Genomic DNA, 27,322 nt, shown 5'->3' with positions numbered 1-27,322 from the left:
ACATTCAAAATTGATGCAATTTACCATATTAATAGGTATAAAATACGGCAAAAAAAACTACCCATATGATTATCTACAGAATGTGTAGAAAGTCTTTTCGTAATATTTAACACCATTCATGATAAACACTCTTAGCAAGCTAGAAACAGAAAGAAACGATCTTAATTTGATAAATTTTTTGATAAAAAATTTTACTCAATTTATCCAATCAAAATACAAATTTTGATAAAATTGGCTGTCTACCAAAAAACCTATTACAAACAACACACTTAATGGTAAAGTATTGAAAGTGTTTTCTCTGAGATTAAGGAGACAAGTATACTACCAAACACATGGCATTCGTAACCAATTCAGTAAAGTAGGAACAACAAATAAAAAATATACAATCGAAAAGAAAGAAACAAATCTAATTATCCATAGATAATATGATTATATAGAAAATCAAAAAAAATTATTAGAAACAATAAATGAGCTTATTAGCAAACTCATTGGATATAGAGAAAAAAATTTTTAAATTAATTGATTTGTACATTCTGGCAACCGATAGAAAATGGAAATTTAAAAATTTCTATACACAATAGCAAACACAAAAAATCAAATTACCTAGGAATAAAGCTAACAGAAGTTGTGCATGACTTCTGCACACACACACACACACACGTTACTGGAAAAAAATTAAAGACAAATATGTGGAAGTATTTACCATGGTCATGAATTAGAAGACTAAGCGTTTTAAAAATAGTACTTTTTCCCAAATGGAACTAAAGAATCAGTGCAACCTCTTATAAAAGCTCAGGGCTTTTGTCTGTGGTAGAACTAAACAAGCTAACTCTAAAATGTACATGGCGGTACAAGTGACTAAGACTGAGACACTGTGGGAAGATACAAGGTGTGAAGAAGACTTACTCTTCTAGTTATTATAAAGCTACAGCAATTGAGACAATGTAGCAACAGCAATAGCTCAAGGACAGACCAAGTGCCCCACAGAACAGGATAGAGGATGGAGAAACAAACCCACACATATACAGGCATTTGACTGTGACCAAGTAACATTATGGAGCAGTGGTTAAACAATGATCTTTTCAATAAAGGATGCTGAGTCCACTGGTATCAATATGGAAAAATAATGAAACTTACGGCCTCACACCATACACAAAAACAAATTCCAGGTGGATTGCCACTTTAGTGCAAAAGGCAAAAAAAATCAAGCTTCTTGAAGATAATACAGGAAGACATCTTCATGACCTTGGGGTAGGGAATGACTTCTTAATCAGGTAATAAAAAGACTAACTATAAGGGAAAGACTGACATAGACTACCCTGAAGTTAAAAACTTTCATTCATCAAAAGTTATCATTAAGAAAGTAAGAGATAAGCCATGTAGCAGAAGAATATATATATATATCAGATATAACAGGTTCATATTCAGGATATGTAAGGAATTCCTATAAATCAATAAGAAAAAGTGGAAATGTCCAATAGAAAGAGAGGCAAGAGAGTTGAATAGGCACCTCACAAAAGGAGACAGCCAAATGGCCAGTAAACGCAAGAAATGCACTCAATTTCATTATTCATCAGGAAAATGCAAATTAAAACAACAGTGAAATACTTGTAATTACCCAGAGAAATAAGCAAAATGTAACAGACTGATAATACAAAGCTGTGCCAAAGATGTGCAACAGCTGAAATGCTCACCACTACTAGTGCAACTCTAAATTGGTACCACCACTTTAGAAACATTTTTAACACTACGTAGTAAAGATGAATGTAGGTGACCTTGCAACTCCACTCCTCGGTATGTATGGAACAGAACACATGTGCACCATGAAACACATTTATGAATGTTCATTGGTGGCACTCTTCATAACAGCCAAAAATTAGAAACAATCCAAATGTCCATCATAAGTAGAAAGAATAAAAAACAAAGTATTCACACAGTGGAATACAACAAAGCAATAAAAATGAACAAAATGCAGCTATGTGGAACAGCATGGATGAATCTTATATCCATAATGCTGAGTAAAAACTCATCACAAAATAGCATGTAGACTCTTGTGTTTCCACTTACACAAAGCTTAAAACCAGGAAAAACTAAACCATAGTGCTAACGTTGGGATAGTGTTTACCTCCGAGGAGGAATGAGAGGTTAGCGATTGGGACAGAGCACAAGGCGGGTTTCTGGGAAGCTGGAGATATTCTGTTTCTTGAATGGAATGTTAATTACATGGTTATTTGACCTGTGACGCTTTGGGCTCCACATTTCTATTTTGCTCACTTTACCATCATAAATGATATTCAATTAAAAACAAAAACATTAGCAATAGAGGTCGATCCTCCCAAAGACTAATTCTAAAAAACTTGTAAAATTACACCGTAAGGATATATGCTGTTCAACTTCTAGACATTTTCTTCATTTGTGTCAAGGGAGGCGACTGAGACTCAGGAAGAATCTGGTTAATTGATACCAATATGGCTTCCACCACCACATTCTAACTTTTATATTTTTGGAGGTGGTGACCTTCTTCCTAATTAGCACAGTCTAATTCTTCACAAGCAAAATATTATAAGTAGAGCCCTTGAGAAATCTGAAAATTAACCCACCCACATACAGGTTTCCTGGAGGAGGGCAAGGGAAATGGAGCTGTAAAACTTGAGTTTTATTAACATACTGATCACTTCATTCCTGTTTGACTCTGGGGAATAACACACCTTGTTGGAGCTGAGAATAGTATCTTCTTCAGAGTGAAGCAGTAAGTGTTACTCCTGAAAGAATGTACTTAAAAGAAAAAGATGATAAATCAGATACTTACAACCCTAATCTCTGTATGCGTTTTGTCCACATTCACTATAAAATGAAAAACTTTCTGAAATTCTCCCTCTTCCAATTATTTTTTTTCCTCTCTTCAAAATGAGTCCATGGGATGATGTCAACATTCATGGGCTATACTGTCCCACATTTCTTTTTTTAGGCACCTCATTTTCCCCCAATCCTGCTTTGTCTGTTGGAACAAGTTAGATCTCCCAGGTGACAACAACAGTTCAGTTCAACAAAAGTTTCAGTTACATTAAGATGGGTAAGTTCTAGAGATCTGCTATACAACACTGTGCTTATAGTTAACAGTATTGAGTTATGCACCTAAAAATTTTTTAAGAGGGTAGATCCCATGTCAAGTGTTCTTGCCACAATAAAGAAAAATTAATATAAAAAAAATATATTGACCACTTATTTTATTCCAGAAATCTTGCTTCAATCTCTCTGAGGTCTGTGTCCCATTCACAGGCACAGATATTAGACTTTCTTCCATAGGAATTTCCTGATGATTATATTGCCAGAGCTTATTTGGGGATTTTGCTTCACTTTATGGTGAACTCTAGAGTGAATGTTTTCACTTAAGAATTCAAACAAATTGGAACAATGTTGTATTCGACATGTATGCATTTTGACTTTCATCTTTCACAAAGGGGGTTGGGAGGAGCAGAGTCAATAGGAAACATCAGAAACAAAAGTGGAAAGAGCATGACTTTTTTTACAGTTTAGTCAGGAAAAGTGTAATTGAAACCAAAACAATGAATACATCAAGTCACACCAACGAGGCATCTGTTATTGCACCATAGTGTACGTGTAACACAGCACAAGAGAAATAGCTGCCTAATTTAATGGGATTAGGGCTAGCGGGACTGGATACTTCTCACATAAATAATCTCCTTCAATGACATGAAAATACTTCTGGAAGTTTCTAGATTCTGTAATTAATGGATGTGAAAAGGAAGCAGAAAAACAGATATGCTTGAGTCCTTTGGAAAATGTTTTAGCATCATTGAAAGTGTACAGCTTTGCAAGTACTGAGTAATGTGTGCCAGTGATTAGACCAGTTTTACAATTTGCTAAAAGCTATGAATTTGACAAATGATTGGGAGACAAACATCCAGATACGAGAGAGCAAGTACAAGTGGTCGGACTGAAGTTTTTGAATGTAAAGCCACGTGAGGCTAACGATCCGCCATGACCCACGGTGAACAGGAAAACCCCACCACAGACGGCTACGAGCCTGATGGCAGAAACGGCTTTTCCATTTCATTTCCTGATCTCACAGTCCTGGGTTATATAACATGTTTAAAATGAATGAATTTGTCTCCTTGATGAGTTTCCCAGCCTTCAGCTTTAAAGAGGAAATGGAAAAGACTGTGGTTCCCGAATAAAAAAAGGTTATGTGTGGAAGCTTTTCACATGCCTCATTTTTATTCATTCCAAAATAAACTTTGACCCTCTGATACCGTAGGTGGCTCCTCGGGGAGGAACTGCGCCACCAGACCAGAACGTACCTGCGGCACGTAAATGAACGCTCTCGGCCAGGCCCCTTCAACAACCGCGGTATCTCCACCCCGTCGGCCCAGTGCAGGTCAAAGGTACCTATGAAGAATCAAAACCCTTCCACTCTGTTTGGATCCCTTAATTAGGAAAAAGTATGCAAAATAACTTATCCAGACTCTATTCATAAACAATGAGCAATCCCTAATTAAAAAGGCCTGCAGCATTTTGACATTTCAGTTATACAATCCAAAACCATTTCAGCGGACAATGAATTTGGGTACTTTTCCATCTCGTTTTGTCTTACTTTATCTTCCTTTAGGGTATGAGCTTGCAGCCTATTAAGCTATAGGGTCCATGTAAGTCCATGAGCTGTGTTAGCGGCAGTCACTGGTACTGTTGTTTAGTGTCTATTTAAGGTACTGAGTCACTCACAGCACGTGTCCTGGGAGATCCTGAACCAGACCCAGCTTCTGACATCCTCATCAAAGCACAGTTCCCAGCTCAGCCAGCTCAAAGCCTCTGTCACCTCAGTATCCACAACTGTAGAAAAGTACCCATTTTTATCTTGCAAAGAAAACATCCAAACGTGCTATTCTGCTGACATATCATTGGAGACAATAGTGTCTTTAAAAGGAAATTAGCATATGCTGAACGCCAGAAGCTGACACACTGTAGCTGACTACACTTCAATAAACGAAAAAAAAAAAAAAAAAAAAAAAAGGAAATGAGCCTGATCGAGCAAAGCCGTTGCCAATTTTCTTTTTCTTTTCTCACCACCACCCTCCTCTTCTTTCCTAAATTCCTCAAAAGCAATATCTTTTTGGGCAAATGCATGTCCAAAGCAAAGAGGACCAAGGACAAGTCCTGGCTGAGAAACTTCAGGCTTGAAGCTCAGGAGAGCCAGGTGACCTATCTGGGCCTCAATATTGTTATCAGTAAAATAAAGATAGCATCTATCCTGACCACTTTATAGAGATAATTAGAATATGTTATAAACTCTAAAGTTATAAACTCTAAGGTGTCAGGTAGACTGATCAGGACATGATGTACTGTCCCAGATGCTGGGAAATCCCAAGAGGTCTTGCTCCTACCTTGGAAAGAACTACCTAGTAGTTCACTGTGGGGTAATTTTGAAAATGGGGCATATTCTAAGTTAGGTATGCTCAGGATTCAGCCTATAAACCAGTGTGAGCATGGCGCGGGGACTGTGATTTCCCATGGTTGAAGTGGCATCCTCTCAACTCAGGGGCATCGTCATAACGAGCCCTGAGGACACGGATGATGCCTTGTTCAACCTGTACCCCCAGCACCCGGCGTGGTGCTCACACAGGGCAGGTGCTTAGCACAGGGTAGGTGCTCACACAGGGTAGGTGCTCACGCAGGGTAGGCGCTCAACAGGCATAAGCTAAAGTTAACACACAAGACAAGAGAGATCTGATCACAGATCCAAAAGCGGACATTAACTTCCTTCCCAAACTCACGACCGGGGAGCCTGCTCAGTTAACTCCCATAGTACCTGTGAACCTGGCCGATTAGCCTAGTGTTGAAGATTTGAGATTTGACTCCTGACCACTCTGCTGCCTTCCTCTCTGATTTGGGCCAGCACCCTGCCAGAACAAGTCTGACATTTTAGGCTAAGCAAACACCAAGAACAGAGAAAGCAACTGTGACAACACAGTTCCTAATGGATGTAACAGTGGAGCAGAAAGGGGAGCAGAGTGGCTTGAAGCCCTGGAAGGAAAAGAGAAAGTGATTGTGAGAAATCCTGGGACACTGTCAAACCCACAGCTTCTGTGGGCGCCAGAATTCTCCTTGTGAAAATAATGACAAGTGACACCCGAGCTGCCTTTTTACAGCTCTCTATACAAAAGGCATTTGTACTTCTGAGCACAACGGCTGGAAACACAGGCCAGGCAGTGCTAAGGGAGGCAGGTTAAGATGTGACGAAAGGCCACATGGAGGCAGAGTCCAGAGGCAAGAGGGCTCTGGGCTGTTGCTTGTTAGAATGATTCAGAGTGGGACTGTGTGGGTCCGCAGCTTCCTGAGAGGGTTCATCTCCACCCAACGGAGGCACTCTGGGGGTTGAAAGCTTCACCCCACCCCTAAAGTACCCTCTGAATGGACCAGGAAGTGTTTCAGATGAGGTGGTCCTAGATTAGTCCTCTGGACACCCTGGGACAAGATCGGCCGTTGTCCAGCTCACACTCCCTTTCTGAACTGAACTTGGGTTAGTCACAGGGTGGGGTGAGGCAAGGGTGGGGAAGGGAGGACAGGTGGCTGTTCACATCTGATAAAGCATTTATCTCATGTTTGACATTTGGTTAGACTCCGGAAAACACTACCCAGGATGGAGAGTCTAACAGACGCCAAACGTCATTCTGCTCTCTCTGCCAGGGACATGCCCCATATTCAACATCTCTGAGACAAAGGAAAATTGAAACAAAAAGCAGAGAAGCAAAGAGAAAACAATGCCAATTCTGTCCCTGGAAGGTAATGATTCAACAGCATTTTTAGCCCAAGGATGGGTAGCTCTCTGTTGAGTACACCACACCCACATGCTGTATGTACGAACGTAATCCATAGTCATAGTTGGAGCAATGCTGTCACTCAGCTTGGAATCGTGCCCATGAATTCATGTGATCAGTGCACAAGTTACCAACAAGAGGATGATTTTTACTTTCTTACTCATAAAGGGCCTAGAACACCTTCTCTACCAGAAGGAGACCCTATCCTCCCTCATCTTAAGGACCTGAGGTGTAGTGAGATTAAGGAACATGAGCGGCAGGTCTGAACTAGGAGCCGTGGGATTCGAAAGCACACTCTCCTAATAACACTGCAGCACAGCTGTGGGAGCCTGCAAAGCTTGACTTACACATTTTACAAATGGATTCTGAGACTCAGGAACTGCCCAAGTTGGCAACCAGAATTCGAGGTTCCTGGAGTCAAACCTACCATTTTCACTCCTGAATCTAAGCTCTTTCCACTGCAACCTCCTGAATTACCAAGCTTCAAGACAGAAATAAGGACTTCTAAAGCTGCCATAGAGCAGCCAATATAATTTGGATAGACATATGCAAATTAAGCACTCCTGTTATGTAAATATCCACCTCTGTTTTCTCAGCAACATCACACACAGCTGGCTGTTGCCCTTGAGGAAATCCTGGTTAAGAGCAGTGCTATAAACTGGATGTTTGTTTCTCATCTCCTTAAACTTCAAATATTCAACAGTGACAAGGGTGTGTGAGGAGGTTCTGGGGATTAACGGTCTCTCCTAAGAAAAACTTTAGCGGTCTTTTTTTTTCCCCCAGATGGTCAGAACAAAAATTATCCAGCAGTTTCTCTCCCATCTCTCTTCCTAATAACTTCAGAGCCATCGTCAACTGGCTGGTATGTAAAGTGTGAATGGTTTCTATCACAGGGAGACATGACCTTGGCAAACAAATTGAACAGGCAGATAAAAAAAGACAGATACTTTCTCATTTCCACCGTTGGGCTCACTCCAAATAGTAGATATTCATCCCGAAGCCACCATCCCTGGAAGTGGTAGCAAACATTAAGTTTGGGTCAATAACTCCCTATAACATCAGTAGAGACTTTCCATGAATCAAGAAAAACTTTGCACTAATCACCACTGGGGAGCATGTCTCTTTTGTACATTATTAGAGAGGGGTCAATTGTGAGGAGGAGGAGTAGGGGGCTCTGCAGAGAAAATGAGATATGTTTCTTGGAGCCACAGGTCTCCACACCAGTAGAACTAGGTTCCATCAGGGAGGAGATGCTTTCTTTCTTCTCATCTCTGGTGTGATCAGTGTGGCTGCCCACGTGAGGGTTGTTAGGGGTTGAAGTGTGTCCCTCATAAAAAAAGCAAGCTGAAGTCCTAACATATCTTTGAAGTACCTAACAATGTGACCCTATTTGGAAACAGGGTTGCTGTAGATGTAATTAGGTAAGATGAGGTCATACCTGATTAGGGTGGGCCCCTAATCCAACAGGACTGCTGTCCTTATAAAAGGATGGTTATGTGAACAACGCACTCAGGGAGAGTGCCATGTGATGATGCAGGCAGGTATTGGAATTAGGCAGCTGCCAGCTCGAAAGTGCAAGATGCCAGCTAAGGACAAGAAGCGGGGAAGAAGGAAGGAAGGAAGCGGGAGCAGGGACTCACTGACAACCTGACTTTGGAACCCTTGCCTCCAGAAGTGTGGACACTACACATTTCTGTTTGAAGCACACCCGGTTTACGGTGGTCCGAGGGGACTGATGCAAGCATCTTTGGATTCAGTCAAAGGCAATGGATTTAGCCCAATAGCATTGCAGTTTCTTGAGACTACAGCTCGCACTCTAATCACGTATGTCCAACATAGATTATGGAAGCCTTGAAGCGCCAGCATCGCAAGAGGAGCAGGGTTATGCAGAGCTGGGTCATCTCCGGGCTCCAACCGCAAATCTCCTCTCTCCTTACTTCAACCTCCTCTCCCTCCAAGGACCACAAGAATACACAGCTCCGCATGACTTAGTCCCTCTGTTTACTTTACGAAATCACCAAATGTCACAGTTGAAGTTCAAAAACTATAAACTCTAGGCTGCCTACCAGATGTCTCTGCTCCTGTTTATAATGTGTAACCTGTGAGTTGTGAGGACGAGCTCCCCGAAGGGTAAGGCAGCCCCAACCAGCTTGTAAGAATGCTTTGAATGTGTTTGTTAGTAATCAGACCAGGCTTCACTAAAAATTTCAAGGAGGAAGAAAGAGACAGTATTTATACTGTAGAAATGTAAGCAATATTAACTGGAACAGTAAGTGCCACCAAGGCATTTCCCTGACCTCGTTACTAGCCACGCAGAGGTTCTGAAGAACCTGGAAAGCCCTCCAGCTGACAAGCAGCAAGAACCCAGGAGGGGATGTAAAGTGCGTGGGGCTGACTCAGGCCTCGATGTCTTAGGGCAACGTCACAAGTTGTGGGACCCGCATTAAGAGCGCGGAATGCTGCCCTGGTGTCCTCTTAATCTCTTTAAACTCTTAAGGTCCTGACAGCAAGTTTTGTTTTGTTTTGTTTTGTTTTGTTTTGACCAGTTCAGCTGGCTTTGATTTGAGTTCACATTTTAGCAACTTCAAATGCTGACCCAGCTGGTTCCCCGAGTCCGCAATTTTTCTAACTCTGAACTGCCAACCATGTCCTTTGGAGTTCTCTGCTTCTCCTTAGCTATGAAGGAGAAACCTCAGGCCAGTCTGCCTCCTGTGCCCTTCCCTTTTACTCTCACACAGAACACTTCACTTCTGACACTGCTGGTCACCAAATGTGTGGAGGCTGTCCCCACTCCATGACACTCTCCACGACACCAGCTGGGTGTCCTACAATTTATCTCAATTCTAACACTATCTACACCTAGAGATAGTGTCAGGTCCCACGGGTTAAGGGCGCGGTCACACAAGATTGCCTCTCACTTGGGTTGCCAATCCCAAGCAGTAGGTCCCCAGGCTGCTGACAACTGTCCAACTAGGCTACAAATCAGAGGTTTCCGTGACCCCCTCCTCAGGATCGATTAATCTGCTAGAGTGGCTCACAGAACTCAGGGAAACACTGAAGTTTACCATTTACTGGAGAATGTGATAAAGGACACAGCCAGATGAAGAGGTGCACAGGGAAAGGTCTGGGAGGGTCCTGAGTGCTGGAGCTTCCGTCTCCGTGGAGCTGGGGGTGTGTCACCCTCCGGGTGTGGATGTATTTGCCAACCTGGAAGCTCTCCTAACTTCATACTTTTGGCATCTTTTCGGAGGCTTTGTCACATAGGCATGGTCCATTGTTGACTCCATTTTCAACCCTTCTCCCTTCTCAAGCAAATGGGGGTAGGACTGAAAATTCCAAGTGTCCAACCATGGCTGGGTCTTTCTGGTGACCAGTCCTCATCCAGGAGCCCACCCAGAGTCACCTCATTGGTACAAAAGACACTCCCATCACCCGGGAAATCACAAGGCTTTCAGGAGCCCTGTGTCAGGAATTGGGCTAAAGACCACGTGGTAGAACAAAGATGCTCCTGGTGTTCTTATCACTTGGGAAATCACAAGGGTTTTAGGAGCTCTGTGCCAGGAACCAGGGACAGGGAACAATGTATTTTCTACTACCTCACATTAGCTAAAGTCATTTTTTGGCAAAGTCTCTCTGAGATCACTGACCCCAGAAATGAAGTGTTTAGCACTGGCCCACACATTTTATGGCATCATCAGAGCCACCCTTCATACTCCATTGACCTCAGTTTCCATTTAAAGTGAGTTCGGTTATATACCCCAAAGCTTAGACTGATATAGAGAGATGAGACTGTAAATTATTTTTTATTTGGAAAGCTTTTTATTAATAAGACACAGTCCTCTTTTCATTTCCCTGAATTGTTACTGTCTGTTCCTTAGGCCCCTAATTTGTCCTCAAAGTGGGGCGTTTTTAAGGACAGCTTTTATATTAATGTTTTCACCACTGATTCACCAATTCATCTGTGTGCCAGAGACTGTTCTAGCTGATACAGATATAGCAGTGAATAAAGAAGAGAAGTCCCTTGAGTTTATAGAATTTATAAGCCAAGGCAAATTGCTGTAAATTGTTAAATCTAAATATAATGGTAAACCAGCAGCAGTGGTTCTTGGCTATAGAATCCCCTAGAAAGCTTAAAAAAAATTCCAGTGCCAGGATTTCTGGTACCAGACATAATACAGTATCTTAAATTAGATAATCTTTCCATTAAAAATAACGTTAAAAGTTAAACAAAGTACACAAAACAACTGTGTGAACTCACTGGAGAGCAACCAGCCCTCATAGGACTTCCAGGACCATGACTGCCGAGCGAAGGGAAGCACTGCTTCATAGCCACGTGGCTTTTTTCCTTGAAAGGCAAAATCCCAGAGTGGTGAGAACTGCAGGAAAGCAAACCTAAAAGTCTTGTGCAATTTCTCCTCAGAGTATTGGATGATTGCTAAGCTGTGCGTGTACAGGGCAAGGCGCCAAGAAACCCAACACAAAGCAACAGATGAAGGCCAAGCTGCTTTAGCAGCCTCGTGGTGCTGGGCAGGTGCAGGCTGGAGCTCCTCGCCAAGGTGCCGAGTCCCAGGTAGATAAACCATAGAAGGGCTGCCCAATGGGAGTAAAGGGTACACCCAGGAGTGAGGGCTAAACTGAGATAGACCGGCCCTAACAAAGTCTAAAACCAGACCTTGACAGGACTGCTCTGACCTTCTGGCTTCTGTTGGCCCGAAGATATGTCAACCCTCTTTGGAGAAAGATAAAACCATCCAGAGGCTATAATTTTTTAACACAGAATGCCTGGCACTTAATTTTAAAACCAACCAAATTATTAAAAATCAAAAGAAAATAAAAACACACAGAGTATTTTCACTGCCCTAAAAATCCTCTGTGTTCTGTCTCTTCATCCTGCCCTCTCTCCCTGAAGCCTCTGTCAATCACTGATCTTTTAACCATCTCCATAGTTTTGCCTTTTCCAGGATGGCACATAAAGTTGGAATCACACAGTACATAGTCTATGTTTGTCCAAACCCATTAAATGTGTTAACACCCGGACTGAACTGTAATGCAAACTGTGGACTTTGGGTGATTATGACGTTGTCAATGTAGGTTCATCAATTGTATTACATGTACCATTCTGGTAGGGGGCGTTGAAAATGGGGTGGCTGTGCATGTTGGGTGGGGCAGGGTGTATATGGAAAACTTTGGTACCTACCCTTCAATTTTGCTGTGATCCTTAAACTGCTTCATAAAAATAAAGCCTCAATAAATTCAAAATTAAAAAAGAAAGAAAAGAAAAACAGATCTACCGGTGACTCAGCTATTTTAAAGCAGCTGTCTAACATCTCTAGTATCTACGATTAATGTGTTCAAAAAATAAAAGATAGAGAAGAATCAAATGGACATTCTAGAACTGAAAGATATCTAACTGAAATTAAAAATTCAGAACATGGATTTAATAGCAGAGTAGACACAGGTGAACAGAGTAAGAATGAGCTGAAAGATGGATCAGTGTAATATCAGGACTAAAACAAAGAAGGACATCCTGACACCCAGTGACATTTGGGGGAATGGGACACAAGCCTCACTGTTTGCTTTTAGGCTTTGGTTGTGAATCCACTGTGCAGACTGTTGAGAATCCCTGTACAAGAGTTTAACCAGCAGGGGTGATATGCTTGGACTTATGTTTTTAAATGACCACAGATCCTGTGAGGAGAATGAACTGAAGGAGATCATGTAGAAGCAGGGAGATCAGGCAGCATGACTTCACCCTCAATTGCTGTGGTCTAGACACGAGATGATGGTGGCATTCTAGTGGTACAGGGCATATCTCAGGGCACATTTCACGGTACAAAAGAAGATCCAAGGTAAGCAAAGGTGAGATGGTATAAGACTTGCTGATGGATCAATGGAAGGTAGGGATGAAAGAAGAGGACATCTTATGTACCTCAGTGGTTCTTATCCAGGAGCAATTTTGCCTCCCAGGAACAAGGGGCAAAATCTGGAGACATGTTGACAAACCTACAATGCAACAAACAGCCCTGACAACAGGGCTACAATGGCAACAGGGCTGCTGTTGAGAGACCCTGGTTTAACTTCTTAAAAAGGTATGCCTTGCCCTTACAAACAAGCTCTTCCCTTTTGTTGTGTCTGTGTCTTCAACTAAACTGTAAAATTCTAGAGAGCAGAGATCGTATCTTTTACTTTCTTTAATCTTCACCTGCTCTACCTTGTACATGAAGAAAAAATTAATAGGCTTTGTACAGAAGAACTGAATGAAAGTACAGAGTTCCCATGTACCTCCTCTTCCCTCCACATACAATTTCTCCTATTATTAACATCTTGTATTAGTGATACATGTTACAACTGATGAATTAATATTAATACACTATTATTAACTAAAGTCCAGAGTTGATGATACATTTTTATACAAATAATACCTGTCAATAAATAATACAGCCGCTGACTAATCTAATCGTTTTTCAAGAACATGACAATAAAAAGAAAAGGAAAGAGGGGGAGGGTGTAGCTCAGTGGTAAAGCGGGTGTTTAGCATGCACAAGGTCTTGGGTTCAATCCCCAGTACTCCATTAAATAAATAAATGAACAAACATAATTACCTCCCCTACCAAAAAAAAAAAATAATAATGAGAGAGAGAGAGAGAAGAGAACTACCGATCACTGAGCATCTGTTCTATACCAAACATTATGCAAGCCCATGTATATATGTGTAGTATTATGTTAACATTATATGTAACTATGTCAACTGTGAGTTGCATATTATAATCTCAATCTTAAAAATAAGAAAGTTTAGGCTCAGAAATTTTATATTATTTACACAAAGTCAAATAGCTAGTAAGCGGGAAAGTTGGAACACAGCTTCTTCCATGTTCAGGGCCCATATTCCTATAGTTATGACAAATGCTCCTTTCCCTCCCTTTTTTTTTCCACTTCTCCTGTTTTAAAATATCTTCGCCTGCTTCTGGTGTATAGTCCCATGGAGTGAGCAGTCCCCCGAGTCCATTTCCATGCTCATCTCTCAGCTCCACCACTGGAGGTCCATGTGGTTCCAGTCGGTGCCAAGTGGCTGCTCCACCCCTGATGCTTTTAAGCCAGGCTAACACACCCACACAAAACCGTAAGCTCAAGCTGCAAATGCTAGCAGATGTTCAGCAGCCCCTCAGCTTCCACTCTCACCTCCCTTCTGATGCCTCCTGAGCTCTCTCTCATCCCTGCAGTTCGGAGCTCCCGGCTCTCTTTGTACTCACCCTGCTCCCAGGATCAGGACTCTTTCCACGTTTCCTTGGAGGCTTTCTCCTCAGGTTTCCTAGTTCGTCTTCTGGCTTACTTTGAATCCTCCCCCTTGGTATCTCTACTTGTCTCGGATGTGACGGGGGAAGACATCTTTACTTCCTTTCAGATCTCAATCTGGTCTGGAATCTCAGCCCAGGGCAAGCTTTGACTCCGAGAACGTTATGGATGTTAGGATTGGATGGAGTCGACTGAGATGCAGTGTGGAAGGAGGTTCTCGACCAGAAACAGTTCATGAACATTCCCTCTGCCCTCAGTCTGAGGGGCTTCGGGAGGTGCTGCAATTTAGAAGCAGCCCACACCAGAGCACCAGAGCTCCAGTGTGGATGGACTGCCAGGGCAGGCGTTCCATACTCCCACCCACCTCCTTCACCTCTTTGCTTTTGTATATATTCTTCTTTTACCACTAAATTATAAATTCCTATGGGACCAGGAATCATTTTCATTCCTTATCATGGTTTCCTTTCCTTAAAATTCCAAGATCTGTACAAATATTTTAAACTTCTATAAAGCATGGTATTCTCCTCTGCTTCTTTTGAATGATACTGAAAAACCCCAATTCTTTGCCTCTCCCTGTGACATCATTTCACTCTAAATGGATTCACCACTACTGTCAGAAATGCTACTGAACACACTGCAGGAACTTCAGCACAGGGTCCCAGGGATGGAGCCTATTTTCCTTCCTTGTCCTAAGCTTCTAGCTTGTCCTTCTAGTAAACGTTGAGAGAAATGAAATGTACTTAACAGAAAATTCTCATCAGTTACAGGTTATCATTTTGGTGTCATCTCAACAGAGCCAGCGGTCATCCTGGTTTTCCTTCGTTCCTTCTCTCCTTCCCTTTCTCCCCCCATGCCTGCCTGCCCTTCAGCTTTCTTTCCCTTCCCTCCTCTCCCGTGCGGCTGCTGATGTCCCCTTACAGGGGACTAGTTTCAGGAGAATGGTGGAAAAATTGCAGTGCTCATGGGAATCTTAAGTTTCCATTTATTCTAGACATTTTGCTTCTTCCTCTCCCAAGTCGGTCTAGTCATTCTGTGCTATTTCTGTCAGCTCACATGCTTGGGGAAAAAATGCAATAGGAGGGAGGGAAAACAGTGAAATAGGATAAGAAGGTAAAACCTGGTTAGTCAGGCTGCTGAATGAAACACCAGATCATGCATGGAACACATTCTTTTAAAATATATACATATACTGTTAAATCTACCAGACATACAATTTATAAAACATAATATATAATATAAAAAATAACATGTAATCACAAAAGCTATTTCTCTCCTTAAATGATGCTCAGGCTGAAAACTTTACAGTCATCCTGGCTTTTTCCTCACACCCGCATCCAATCAATCAGCAAAGCCAGTTTCCTCCACTTTCAAAAGCAGAGACATGGACCCCGCTTCTCTGCCTCAGCTGTGCCGTCAAGATTCAAGCCATTATCATCTCTTGTCTGATTATCGCAAGAGATCCCCTGGCTTCACCCTGGGCACTCACTGCAATCCCTTCTCAACATACAGCAAAGCAGAAAGATTCTTTTAAATGACTACGTTAAAACCTGCTATTCTTCAGCTCAGAAACCTGCAACGGCTGCCCACATCACCCAGCACAGGAGTCAGCAAGCCACAGCCTAGGAGTGCATCCACTCGCCATCCATTTTCTTAAAGTTTCGTGGAAGATGACCACGTCCATTCATTACATATTGGCCATGGCTGCTTTCATGTCACAACAGCAGAGCTGAGTGCTTACAGCTGACACCCTATGGCCCAGAAAGCCTAAAATATTTACTGCCTGGCCCTTTACAGAACAAGGCTGCCAACCCCTGACCTATACAATGCCCTATAAAGCCCTATGGACACCTCTACATCTCTGACCAAATTGCTTATTCTGTTTCAGCTGCAATGCCCTCCCCGTTTCTCCCCAAAGACATCAGACACATCGCCGTAATAAGACCACTGCACAGGTCGGTCGCTTTGCTTAAAATATTACTCACCCAGAGAGCCATGTGGCTCACTCTCTTATTCCCCTCAAATCATGGCTCAGACGTCATCTTCTCAATGAAACCTACTTCTGCCTCATTTAATTCTATGTTAACCACACAACCACTCTGATCTGTCTTAACTCCCTCACCGTCTTATTTTTTCAATAGAACTTATCACCTTCTAAAACAATAATAATTTAATAATTTATTTCAATCATTTTTATTTTTATTTTTATTTTTTTAACATTTTTTATTGATTTATAATCATTTTACAATGTTGTGTCAAATTCCAGTGTTCAGCACAATTTTTCAGTCACTCATGGACATACACACACTCATTGTCACATTTTTTTCTCTGTGAGTTATCATAACATTTTGTGTGTATTTCAATCATTTTTAAATCTTTCCTCATAGAAAATGTTCTACATAAAGGGCTCTTGTACCCTGTGTGCCTGGCACATACTAGGCATTTAGGAAATACTGGCTGAATAAAATGATACTGAAGTAACAGGACAGGGGTAGGGTAGAGCTCAAGTGCTAGAGCACATGCTTAGCATGCAGGAGATTCTGGGTTCAATCCCCAGTACCTCCTCTAAAAATACAGAAATAAACCTAATTACTACCCCCCCAAAAAAAAACTAAATAAATGAAGTAATAGGACATTACCAAGGCTCTGAATCCCTCTATGTGAATTTCTATAATCACACCTCTTACCTACCTTCCTCCCATGTATACTCTCTGGATAATCTGTTAATTTTTTTTTTTTTTTTGCTTTGCTTTATAGTTGGATCAAGTTTTATATATCCCTATAAAATATGTATTTAGTAAAACCAGCCTTTTAACTTTTTATAAAGTGAGTAATAATTGCATATATCCTTCTGAGACTTCCTTTTTTTTCTTCAACATTGTTTACAGCAGTCAACTACATTGATGCAGGTGGCTGTAACATGCTAATTTGCACCGCTGGGTGGAATTCCAGTGTATGAGTGCACTGCAATTCATCTGTCTTTTCCACAGCACATGTATATTTAGGTTGTTTCAGGTTTTCCTTATAAACTGCACCGTCAGAACATTCTTATATCTCTCTTCTATGTATGTATAAGGTTTTTTCTAGGGTTCACACCTAGGAATGGAATAGCTGGATTGGACGGATGGGAGTATTCAACTTTATTGGCTAATGACAAATTGCTTTCCATAGAATTACACAACTTTATATTTTACTAGCAGTATAAAACAGTTCTATAGCTTCATATCCTCAGTAATACTTGGTTTTGCAGGATTTTTACAGTGGTGGTGTACACTGGTAACTCACTGTGGTTTTAATGTGCGTTTCTCTGATCACCAAGAAGTTGAGAATCTTTTCATATGTTTATGATCCATTTGTTATTCCTTCTCTATGAAATGCCTGTTCATTTCTTTTTCCTATTGGGTTGTTTTGCTTTTCCTTACTGAGTCATGGGAGCTTTTTCTCAAAAAGCATAATGTTCCCAAAGCATTGTATTTGAGGGCAATTGCACTAAACAGCTTCACAGAGCCTGAGGGCAAAACTTTCCTGAAGTTTAACACAATCAGTAATGTAGAATGATGACCCTGACTCACCAAGAAAGGTTTACACAATCCTTGTTGACTAAGTGAATGAAGGAATAAACAAATACTCAGCAAAATCCTGGTCTAAGTTAGTCAGATAAGTAATATTTTGATGAATATTTTAATTAAAAATCAGTACAATGAAAACAAGGGGGTGTACATAAATTTCTCTGTGGAATCGATCATTTCATAAAGATGTCCAATAAATGTGGTTGAGTTTCCATAGAACAACTGATCTCAAAAGCATGATGAGCTAAAGTATATGCTAGATATAGTAATCTGCAACTTGTCCTTTTCATTACGTTATAAAGACTTTTTTCTTTATAATGTTCTAGACAGAAAGAATGGTAAAAATTGGCATTAATAAACAATTTGTAAAGTAATATCCAAATTACCTTCGCAATTCTGATTTTCAGTAATTCCTAAGTGCAGTTTCTGTTTGTTTTTTATCACTGTAAACTTTAAACATGTTCTCTATAACTCCAGTGTCTTGAAATTTCAAAACTATATATCAAAACTACAATTCCAAATGCAAATTTAATCATCCCACTGCCTTGGAGTGAATGATGCCTACTCATTATTGAAATGGTATTTTGTACCAAGGAGTTGAGAAATAAATTCCATGACACTCTGTTACAGGACATACTGTTCTCACTCAGGAAACATTAATCTTCTCACCCTCCATTGTGTTTAGTTGTGAACGGATTTCCTGTCTATGTACACATATATATTTGTGTCAGAAAACAGGATGAACCTTATTCATTACACAGCCTAAACCAAGGAATTCTGGCTTCTTCACCCTTCATACCTAGCAAAGACGGTGTTTTACAACAGGTTAAAGAAACTTGTCTCAGAAAATTCAGTGTCTCAGTACTTCTTGAGAAATACTTTTCCTATTCTAACTGCAGCTATTTCATTCACTTAAAATGCCAAGCAGTGATTTTAATATGAAATTTAAAAATCTGATAAATAATACACAAAGATGTAATGTACACTATAGGGAATATAACCAATATTTTACAGTAATTTTAAATGTAGTATAATCTATAAAAATATTGAATCACTGTATTGTACATCTAATGTAACACTGTAAACCAACTACACGTAAATAAAAAAAAAAAATAAACCTGAATGTGAATTTTGAACTCATGAATTCAGAGCATATGAGAAAATATTACTTAAAGAAAATTATTTTAACTCTTTAAGAACAGAAAGATGAGTTTCCAGACTGAAAGGGGCTCACTGACAATCCAGCACAATAAATGAAAATAGACCTACACCAAAACATGTAACTGTGAAATTTCAAGACACTACTGTTAAACAGAACAAGTTTAAAGTTTACCGTGATTAAAAAATAAATAAATAAAACAAAAAACAGCTCACCTAGAAAGTACTGAATATCAGAAAAGCACCTGGGAGCAATCCCTCAGAGCCTTGTGAGGGGCTGTCATCCCGGCTCAAGTCCTCCCGCCAAATAAAACAGAAGTCTCAACTTTTAGGCTGCGCTTTTATTTCAGTCGACAGTTTTGGCGACCACGAAGGGACCCAGAGCAGACTTCTCTCCTTCGCCTGAACTCTACGAGAAACCGCAGCCTTGGTACCAGCAGTGGCCCTTTGTGCCCATCCACCTCCTCGGGGAGTCCAGAAGAATCAGGGTCCGATGCCCCATTACTTGCAACCAGGGGATTATACACACTGGAACAGGCATGACTTAAAGAATTTTCTCCAACCTGGATGGAAGGACGATTTATCAGGTACTCTTAAGTAGGCCATAAACAGCAAAGCTGAAGGAAACTGACTTTTGGATTAGTTTCCAGTACGAAAGAGCCCCTGCAGTGCACTGGCCTGTTGAGCACTGCTCACCTTAAAACAACGCTCAAATGGAGAAGAAGCTACCAGGCCAGGATGAGAAGAAGACAACGTCTGAAGTAGACAGCTGACCCAAGACACTGGACCAGGTCTCTATACCAATTACTTCGATAATTGCTCATAACTTTGATTATGAACTAATCCAATTGTTAGGTTCATGGTAAACTACCTCTATCCAGTACTTCTGTGTTACCTTGGTGGGTTTCCCTACTCCAAAGCTCTAACTCGACAGCCCTCAGAAAATTTACTCTAAAAAAATTATAGTTCTATTTAGGCCACTGTTGACATTACAAGATGGGACACCTCACCTGGCCAATTAATAACACCTGCTCTGAGCCTGACCATGAATATGAATTTTCTTCTAAGATCACTCAAGCTTAATCAGAAAAACAAGCAAAATTTTAACCCAAAAATGTAACTTCTCAACTATTAAATCCTTACTAGTGACTTTATTAACGTTACTAGCTGTATTACTGATAACCCATTTTATAAGATTGTTGTCTCTTACATTTCCCAGTGTGTAACTAGGCCTCCAACAAGACTGATGATGGCTAAACATCTTGAGGAAAAAGATAAAATTTATAACCCTGTATAGAATAATTGTAATATTGTGATTCTAGGTATGGGAATGAGCAACGAGGGGTAAACACTTCCTGGATCATAACAGACTAGTAAGACAGGTGACCCAGAGGATTTTTAGTATCAACAGGGCCTGATCCACAAACTAGCACTTTGAGTGGCATGTCAACAGATTCTTCACCTGATCTAGGAATGAGCCAGCCTAGCACCAGGGGACAAAATTGGTCATGAAATGCCTCCCAAAATACTCACTGAATTTAGGACAAAGGAGGAGGAACACTGTGAACAAAAATACTGCAACTATATCAGTAAACAAAAAATGCTGAATCCAAGGCATCAGCAGCTGCTGCCATCCCCCAGTGAGGACAGGCCTGCAAGCCCAGCCTCTGCAGCTACTCACAATGGTGCCCTGAGGGGACTCAGAATAAGAAAGGACAAAATAAACCGCCCTGGATAGCTAGATGCTTGTCAAAGGAATGAATACAATGAGCCCAAATGTTTGCTTCCTCCCATACAAAGAAAAGCACTAAATTCTTGAACTTGAGATGCCTGGTTTTCTTTAGATAACAGGCAATCTTTTATTGTTTCAACTACCTGGTCTTTGTTGTAAAGCTCCTATATATCCTAGCTTCTCCCCTATCTCTTCGGAGCAGTCCCTCAGAGCGATCTGAGAGGCTGTCATCCCTGCTCGAGTTCTCCCGCCAAATAAAACATAACTCTCAAAAAAAAAAAAAAAAAAAAAGGAAAAACACCTGACTATAATAGCAATGGAATGATGCTTTAAGATCGGGAGAAAAAAATATTTCTGATCGGTATTGGTAATTCCATATCGAATCAAACTATCAGTCAAATATAAGGGTGGAATAAATATATTTTCAGAAATGCAACATCCAAAACCACAAGCCATCCTTCCCCTTTTAGAAAACTTTGCTGGACAATGTGCTTCTACAAACTGAAGGCGTCGAGCAAGTAGGAAGAAGACGTGGAATCCAGGAAACAGAGAAAGCACTACCAGAGAGAGGGGAAGCGCATCCCAGGAGGACGGGGGAGGAGCTAAGGCTGCACAGGCGGTCTAGACAGCAACAAGTCCAGTCTAGAACAACAGGATGGAGAAGCTCAAGAGAAATGTGTGCCACAAACTGAGAGATTACCGGATGTGTTCCAATGCAGTGAAAGGACATATACTTTCAGTAAAGATTTGGGGTATACTTGTGATGCTAGGAGGAAAACTAAGCAAACAGGAAAGCAGCGTAACTATTATCTTCAGGGACACAAAAACTCCGTGGGAGGAAAGGAATGCAGTTGCGTGTAATCATATTCATTATCTTACTTAACTGTGAATAACAATGCAAAATATGAATATCTAACCAAAATTTATGCTCTGCTATAAAGGAAGGGTGGAAGAAGAGGGGTGTGTGTGTGTGCGCCTATGACAGGGGCGTTAAATCCTTTTCCCCCATGGTGGGAAGTCAGTAAATAATAACAACAGCAGCAGCAGCAGCAGCAGCAGCAGCACAACCGGCACTTTGTCAATGCTGTGCCCACTTTTGGCAAGAAGAAGGGTCCCAGTGCCAACTTTTAAGTCCGTTGTAATCCTGGCTTTCTCTAATAAAGAAAATTATTTAATTTTATTTTAAAATAATCAAGAATTATAGTGTAAGAATGTTATTTAGCTATGCAGAGGTAAATTCCCAAAGAAATCGTTAAACACGGTGAAAGCAGTTGACCAAAACTGGGGGAGGAGGGTGAAGAGGGGACTAGCATTTTCACTATAAGATTCATGGAGGTATTAGTTTTTTAAACTTACATGTTCAACTTCGATAAAAATAAAAATTAAGTTATTCAATAACATAATCAAGTAAACCAAAAGAAATATTCTATTGTCACCAGTGTGAGATATCTCCTTTTATTAGGGGCCTGGAAAGAGGAAAGTCCAGCCTTGGAAGTAAATTAACAGATCAGCAGGCACCATAAGGGGATTTTCTCGAGGTTAAACTGTCTACTAGCAACAGACACACAGCTAGGAACCAGTGTTCTAACTCTGGCTAACTTCAGTTTACCCTCAAGTTTTCAGGGTATGATTAAATATTCATTCGTAAAATTTTATCCCTTCTGGATGATACTATGTAAATATAAATGAAAATGGGAGTACAGTCTCAGAATTAACATTTCTTGGATACCTACTATATGACACCCACTTAACATATCTTAACCAGTTTTATTTTCACAAAAATCTGAGAAGTAGCAGTCACCCCCATTTTATAGGGAAATGGAAAACCGAGGCTTCTAAAGCTAGATTATCTTGCTCAAGGTCACACAGGTAACAAGTTTGGATCTGGGTTTGGAACCCAGATTTGCCAGCTCCAAAGTTTAACCCCTCTCAGCTTCTCTTCCTTATGTGACCGTGAAGGGGCATGGAGGTGGTAATAGCCAAGGACCAGGTCCTTCATATTATAAACTGGTCCAGCAGTGGGTGTGGCCCCATCTGGCCTAGCCCTGTGGGTGGGTGCTAAGGGTGCCTTGCCCCCACCTATTGTGCATCTCTATCCTGGGATTCACCACAGCTTGTCACGGTGATTCCTGTGCACATCTGTCTCTCCAGACTGAAGAGACTCACCAGGACAGGCAGTGAGCCCCACCCACCCGTGCAGGCTCCGCACCTGGTACCGGGCTTGCCATGGAGTCGGGGCTCCAGAAATGGGTAGTGAATGAACCTGTGAGTTTCGGGCTAAGGCATTCGGAGCATTTCATTCTCTTTCTGGACAAACTTAGCTATATCTGCTTCCCTATCCTTGTCAATCCAGATGGTTGATGGTTTAATTAGAAGGCACTGGAAGGGCATTATTAGTCAAATATCAATGTTTACTAATCTTTTCTCTGAAGTAGTCATTTTTATCATTTTAGTCCATAATAATCAGCTTCTCTTATTTGCACCTGAAGCTTGTAGTTGCATAGACCTTCCAATCTGGTCTACCTTCCCAGGGGTGAGTCACCCACACCCAGAGCAGGAGCCCTTCCTTGATCCCACCCCGCCCTTTCCCTCCACATCTGTTCAAGACTGAAGCCTCATTAATTCCACTGCTCTAATCTGTCCCTTCTCCCCATTCCCACAGCCTCAGTTCACACACTCCTATTTTACCTGGATTAACGCAGTGTCTTTTTTCAATCTCCCTTTCCCTTTCCCCAGGTTATCCCCACTCCAAACAAGGGAAATTGTAACGGGAGAATGAAGGCGAGCAGTTAGTTCTCATTAGAGGTGATTTATGTGAGAGAACCGAGCACAATGTGTGGCACATAGTTGATGTCCAAAACATGTTTGACAATGTTTGTTTGTTTGTTTGTTTTGGTTGGGGGTAGGCTCAGGGAATTAGTCTGGAGAAGATGAAATTTAACCTTGAAAGAGAAAGACCTTTGGCCTGAAGAGATTTATTTTATATCCTCTGATAAAACAGGTACTACTTGCCAAAGGTTGAATTTTGCATCTTTGCAAAATGAAATATGTAACCCCTCACAAAAACGAATTGCCATGACCAACACATTACATCACTTTTAATGAGTATGCTGTATTTTTCTCTGAAACAAACTTTTTCTCATGCATAAATCATGAAGCAAGGGTGTATTTTCAAAAGAAAAGTGACACCCTACAATTCAGAGGAAGTGGCTTCTGTTTAAGGAAGTGAACAGGCAGAAAGTTTCCATGTGGGAGGCTGCCATTTGTCCACACTTCTTTCTTGCTAAACATCAATTCTTCCTGAGTACAAATGTTCTATCCGTCCTTTAAAATAGTCCTCATGGTATCCCAAGTGATCCTGGGAGCCACAGACGGACACGGAAGCCAAGACATCTTTCTGATTATAACAAAGGAAATGAAAAGTAGTTCTTTCGCCCTCATTCTCATTCACCTTCCCACATACACACACACAAAAATGATTATCTAAAGGATAATTTTTGTACTGGGAAGTCTAAAATTTAAGAAGCATGTCAGCTTCTATTTTGTTTCAATCCATAAAAGGGGAATGAGGAAGTTAAGAAAGGAAAGTTAAGAGCCAGGGTTAGATAAAAGACAAAAACATCTGGTGCTGTGCTGTGGAGGGCGTGGGTATTTCTAGGCTCGGAGGTGTCCCTGAGCTGGTGAGCTGTGAGCCAGCCTCGAACCCAGGCCAGGTTATCTCCTTCCTTCTGAACGTCTCTACTGATGCGCAGCTGTGCTCCCCGAGCACTGGGGACATGAAGTTAGCATCAGTAGAATTACACTAGTGGTAAAAGTTGTAGAAACAATTCACATTTATTGAGTGTCCACTCTGGGCTGGGCACTGTGACTGTATCTTTATACCTGATGCAATTCTTACAATCATCCTATGCAGTAAGTATAATTACTATCTGCATTTGCGAGTGAAAAAACTGAGGCACAGAAAGGATAAACCACTTGTCCAGAGTCACTGAACTATCAGTAGCAGAGCCAGAAGTCGAATTCTTAGATACTCATTCCCTGCTCCACAAGGTACTTGAATAAAGTAAGAGCAGGTGCTGGAAGGTAAACCTGGAAGAAGACTGCTGCCGCTGCCCTGTGGGCTTGACCTGACTGTGGAAGAATTCTCAATTTGGGCTTCAGAGCAGCATGGCTGCTGCCATCCTACTGTCTCACAGGACAGCAGGTACTCGTGCTGGTGGGGTGGGGCGAGCAGAGCGGGTTCCAGGAGCAGGTTGCACAGGAAACCCTAAGTACTTGGCTGAATATCTCGCTAGAAGCAGTGTGACGTTGGGCAGCTTCTAAGATGTCTTTGAGAATGAAAGCAGGCTGGTGAGGTGGAAGAGGAGAAGGCAGATACAAAAGCCCAGACACCAAGGCTGAGTGAAGAAACAGAAGCGTTGGTATCTTTAGCTTTAAAACAGCGGTTCTCCACTGTGGCCTCACACAGGGATCACAGTTACAGCTCACCCACTTGGGAAGCTATCAACATTCAGGTGCCTGGGTCCAGCAGTGTGTGAAAGCCAGCATGAGCTCACAGGCTGAACTTCAGCACGTCTTCCCAACTGCACGTTCCATGGCATCATGTCTGTTGCTTGAAATGATGGAAGTATTTACACCAAGGAAATCGGCAAATGCTACAAATTAGGGTGTTTCTCCTGGGAGAGCTGGTTGCTAACATTTACCAGCAGCCACTGGGTCTACCCTCAGAGATTCTGATATAACTGGCCTGGGGGTACAGTCGGGACATGGGGATTTTTAAAACCCCTGGGGATTCAAACATACAAGTGCAACTGCTCTAATTGAAAGCCCAGTCCTCCAAGTGCAGACTTCAGCACTGGCATCATCCGGAGAGCTTGTTAGAAACGCAGACTCTCACCCCACCCCGCTACTCCTGGCTTATTAAATCAGAATTTGCACTTTAACAGCACATTTACATTAGAGTTTGAGAATCACTGGTCTAAAACATTTGTAACAGGCAGGTGCTTATGGTCCACTGACATAATCATACAAAAATGAAAAGAAAGAAGTAGAGAGTAGCAAGAAAGAGAGGACACACTGATGAGTGCACAGAGGCACAGCCAGCCCACAGAACAGATGTGTTTGGCAACATCGCCAAGTCTAGACTGAGAGCCCATGTTTTATTTCTCAGTTCTTATTATCTACAAGTATGCCACTCACGTGACTTCTAACACTACTCTGTCAATCACCATCTTTGATGGTTTCTTTAAAGAAATGTGAAAAAAAGCAAAAGAAAAATATGGAGCTTAATTAAACAGTGCTATATTTCACAGCAGTGCCTTTTAAAAGCATTCCTACGGAGCTCTCATAAAATCTGACAAGACTGAAGCCCCAAAAGACAAAGCTTCATGGATAAGACTAGCCATGCCAGCGATGAATAAGGACTTCACATGGTCTTTACACAGGTTCTAGAATTCAGATGTTTTCAGCAGGTATCACTTCACGCTCAATCAATACTTCTTATTCTGTTTCAGACAGTTGGGTTCTGCTAATGCTGAGCTGGTGAAAACCTAAGATAAGAGAAGACTCTGGAACTTTCTGGGTCTTGCTATAAACAGTTTAGTATCAAGATCAAGAAGACTTCCAGTGAAAGGGTTTTGAAATGCTTCAAGTTACATTCAATGAAATGTTGAAAACTCAGTGTTAAAAATGATAGAGTCCTAAGTCTGGAGGACTTAGAATTCCAACCTCAATCATCACTGAATCCCCAAAAAAGGGTTTGTTTCTCTCACGGAACATGCAAATAATTTCCTAATTCTTTCATCATTTTTCACCAGAAGCCAGACGGGAAAGTCTTCATCATTTATTCACATAACAGACCTTTACCGAGTGCTTGATCTGTGCAAGGTACTGAACTGGATACCTGGGATCCAAAGATGAATATGTCTCACTTTTACTGAGTGACAGGTGAGCCAAAGGACATACGACTGCAACCATCTACTTCCTGACCTGCCTTAGCATATGCCCACCAAAGCCCTGAAAACAGAGTCAGAAATCTGAAACTGTTTCTCACTGGAGAAGACTATGTGATTGGACCAGAATTTTGAATGGCTGCTTATGTAATGAACTGTATAATTTTAGTTGAAAAGAAAAAATTATTTTCAAAATAGTGGAATGAACTGAATGAATGAAGATAAAAATGACTCTGAGTTATTTCAACAGAAATATTTTGAATTGGTTGGCCAAGTGTGACAGAACTGACCTCTTAATCTACAAATTGGCATTTTCTGATTGGAAAATATAATTCCACTTGCCTGACATTTTTATCCTCAGACAAATTCTACTTAGCATGAAACAGCTTATGGGACCAGAGGTACGTGCTGAACAGAAATTCATTCTCCATGCAGGTTCTTCCGCCAGACAGGATTAGAAGCAAAAGGGTAAACCAACCAGGCAATCAAGCAAGTTCTCATTTTCAAAGTGAAAAAAAAAAAATTGCATTCTAACTTATCACTACAGTCCTTTCAGATAATCAGAATTTGGAATTTCAGCAGCTTTCTATACAAACATGCTGAACACTGCACTGATTTGTGCCATCGGCTATTTGACTTGAGAACTCGCCCTTAAAAGTTAAAAAGCAATCAGTCCTTGTCTATTTGTTTACTCTCTATAAAGTCCATAATTGTCTTCTCCCTCTAGTGACCCCAACCATGTGTCTTGGGTCATTTAAGAAGGAAAAGTGTGAGATCCCTTTGTTA

Source organism: Camelus dromedarius, chromosome 14 (genome assembly GCF_036321535.1).
Source record: "Camelus dromedarius isolate mCamDro1 chromosome 14, mCamDro1.pat, whole genome shotgun sequence".
In the NCBI taxonomy this organism is placed as follows: Eukaryota; Metazoa; Chordata; class Mammalia; order Artiodactyla; family Camelidae; genus Camelus; species Camelus dromedarius.
This window is presented reverse-complemented; position numbering follows the sequence as displayed.